This window comes from Myotis yumanensis, unplaced genomic scaffold (assembly GCF_028538775.1).
Source record: "Myotis yumanensis isolate MYYU_CA2020_CCGP unplaced genomic scaffold, mMyoYum1.0.hap1 SCAF_7, whole genome shotgun sequence".
Taxonomy (NCBI): domain Eukaryota; kingdom Metazoa; phylum Chordata; class Mammalia; order Chiroptera; family Vespertilionidae; genus Myotis; species Myotis yumanensis.
This window is the reverse complement of record NW_027223758.1, coordinates 1,018,800-1,022,202: the sequence shown is the minus strand read 5'-3', so window position 1 is coordinate 1,022,202 and position 3,403 is coordinate 1,018,800. Positions and strand designations below refer to the sequence as shown.

Sequence of the window (3,403 nt, the reverse complement as noted above, 5' to 3'; positions counted from 1 at the left end):
TGACCTATTTTTATAAATCACCATCCAAGGATGAGGCTTGTAAGTGGTTTCAAACACTGTTCTACACTCTTTCCTGTTGTTGACCAGTGGGTTTCTATGAAATCCAGTGATGATAGATGATGGAGGTGGGATAAAGCAAAGGGGCGGGGGGGGGGGGGCGTGTTTGGTAAGCTGTAAAACGATAGTGAGAGGTCAAAAATTAACATGACAATAGTAACAATGAGAGAATTAGTTTTCTCTGCCCTGGCACTCTGGCTGTGCCCCTAGGGCACTGGAAATAAGGGAAGTGACTAGTTACCTCTTGTCATTCACCCGTCCAAAGATATGTGACCCGCCCTAACCGGTTTGCTCAGTGGATAGAGCGTTGGCCTGAGGGCCTGTGGACTGAAAGGTCCCAGGTTCGATTGCAGTCAAGGGCATGTACCTTGGTTGTGGGCACATCCTCAGTAGGAGATGTGCAGGAGGCAGCTGATCGATGGTTCTCTCTCATCGATGTTTCTAACTCTCTCTCTCTCCCTTCCTCTCTGTAAAAAATCAATAAAATATATATAAAAAAGATAAATATTCATTTATTGTACAGTTAAGGCTGACGCTCTATCCACTGAGTCAAGCCAGGCAGGGCAACATGTGGCCCCTTTTCATCCACAATGCAAAGCTTCTTATGTATTTACACCTTTCATTTTATCCTATTGCATTTCATTTCATTTTATTCACCTATGTGTCCCCCAATAAATTCAATTCTGAAAAAAAATAATAATAACTGAAAGGAAACAAACAGAGAAAATGATTCCTCCTTTGTTTTTTTGCCTCGTGAATACTCGCAGCGCTTAGGTCTTCAGAGTCGTCGTAGTCCCCCCTCCCCCCACCTCGGATTGAGTTTTTAAGGGTCCTGGGCCGCAAAAAGTGTTCTGGGTCCATCCTCTCGGTCCTCTGTCAGGCCCCACCCCCCAAAAAACTTTTCCAGTCCCCATTCCGCTGCCAGGCCGTGTGTGTGTGTGTGTGTGTGTGTGTGTGTGTGTGTGTGGCAGTGGGGGGGCTTCCTGGGCAAACACCAGGTGTTGGACGCCCCGCATTGCTGCCCCACCGCCCGCCACGGGACCTGACCGACAGGGTCCCACTGGAAAGGTGGGCGTGGGGAGGAGATCGGCCATTCTTGTCCCCTGCCACCCCCCTCTCCACAAACACACACACAGTGGGCGGCGGGGTGCCCGCCCAGGCCGGGCCCACAGCCCAGGAGCCGCCCCACTGTTGTTCTTGGTGTTTGTGCGCCACCTGACGGCCATTTTTTTAAAAATATTTTTTACTGTTTTTTTACAGAGAGAAAGGGAGAGAGATAGAGCGTTAGAAACATCGATGAGAGAGAACCATCAATCAGCTGCTTCCTGCACATTTCCTACTGGAGATATGGCCCCAACCAAAGTTCATGCCCTTGACGGGAATTGAACCCGGGACCTTTCAGTACGCAGGCTGACGCTCTATCCACTGAGCCAAGCCGGTTACGGTGATGGCCGTTTTTATATGGTCTTTCCCTTGCTGCTGGGTGGCTGTCTCGCTGGGCCCTGGAATTCAGTTCATTCTGGAAACCTCTTGGTACTCGGGTGCCAATGTGTGTGTTGTGTTTGTGTGTGGGGGGGGGTGGTGGAGGGGAAGGGGAGAGGGAGGGACCCCGAGAGGTGTTGAAGAAGAACTGTCCCCACATTGTGGTGGGGACTCCAGGTCGCATCTTGGCACTCGTGCGGAACAGGAGCCTCAACTTGAGAAATGTGAAGCACTTCCTGCTGGACGAGTGTGACAAGATGCTGGAGCAGCTAGACATGCGGCGGGATGTACAGGAGATCTTTCGCCTGACGCCACGCGAGAAGCATTGCATGATGTTCAGTGCCACGCTGAGCAAGGAGATCCGGCCTGTCTGCAGGAAGTTCATGCAAGATCCCCTGGAAGCTTGGTGGACGATGACACCAAGCTCACGCTGCATGGGCTGCAGCAATACTATGTCAAGCTCAAAGAGAGAGAAAAGAACCATCAACTCCTTGACCTCCTGGACGTGCTAGAGTTTAACCAGGTGGTGATCTTCGTGAGGTCGGTGCAGCGCTGCATGGCCCTGGCCCAGCTACTCATGCAACAGAACTTCCCAGCCATCGCCATCCACAGGGCCATGGCCCAGGAGGAGCACCTAGCATGCTACCAGCAGTTCAAGGACTTTCAGCGGCGGATCCTGGTGGCCACTGATCTGTTTGGCCGAGGGATGGACATTGAGTGAGTCAACATCATCTTCAATTATGACATGCCTGGGGACTCGAACACCTACCTCCACCGGGTGGCCCGTGCCGGGTGCTTTGGCACCAAAGGCCTGGCTATCACTTTTGTGTCTCATGAGAACGATGCCAAAATCCTCAATGAGGTTCAGGGTCGGTTTGAAGTCAATGTGGCGGAGCTTCCTGAAGAAATGGACATCTTCACATACATGGAGCCGAGCCGCTAACCACACACCTGACATCCCGGAACCACCCTGCTTCCCACGTGGTGCTTCAACTCCTCTTTCTAGGCAACAGTGCGGCTTTCTTGCTCTGTTCAAACACTGTACATTTGTGTAACAATAGATTTGCATTATGGAAAAAATACAAATATGGGCTTGTATTTTGCTTCCTCACCCCATTTTTCAAGTCATATATATTGCTAGATTGATAGAAATATTCCAACTATTATACCGAAAATTCTTGTCTACCCCTCACTAGTTCTCCCTAATGTTCCATTAACATGGAACATTTGTTAAAACTAAGACGTCTGCATATTATTATTAAATAAGCTGCAAATTTTATTCAGATTTCACCAATTTTTTGTTATAATGCACTTTGTTGTTCCTGGATCCAATTTAGGATACCACATTGCATTTAACATCTAGTAATTTTGTCAGTTAGATGAAAATCCCAACCAAAATTAGATTCTGTTCTGATTCATTCTAAGAATAAGTATTCTGCAGTTATTATCAAGAATTATGTCAATGTATGATAAAATACAATTTTAATCCTATTATATTCTTCCAAGTTTCAAACTGGAAAACCAACCAGAATCCCAAGTGGTGTCAAATACTGTTCTACAGTGTATTGCACTTTAGCAGTGATTCCCAAGTGCTGTCAAACACTGCTCTACACTGATTCCTGATGTATTTTTTTAAAATAAATGTATTTCTTTATTGATTTTAGAGAGGAAGGGAGAGGTAGAGAGACTGAAACGTCCATGATGAGAGAGGATCATGGATCAGCTGCCTCTTGCACGCCCCCTACTGGGGATTGAGCCTGCAACCCGGGCCTGTGCCCTTGGCCAGAATGGAACCCGAGACCCTTCAGTCCGCAGGCTGATGCTCTACCCACTGAGCCAAACCGGCTAGGGCTTGATATGGTTT

General features: G+C 48.2%; 1 pseudogene; it reads left to right on the top strand.

Annotated features, from left to right (window-relative positions):
* Positions 1-1,604: 1,604 nt before the first annotated feature.
* On the top strand, positions 1,605-2,482 carry LOC139014314 (ATP-dependent RNA helicase DDX39A pseudogene; annotated as a pseudogene).
* Positions 2,483-3,403: the final 921 nt, after the last annotated feature.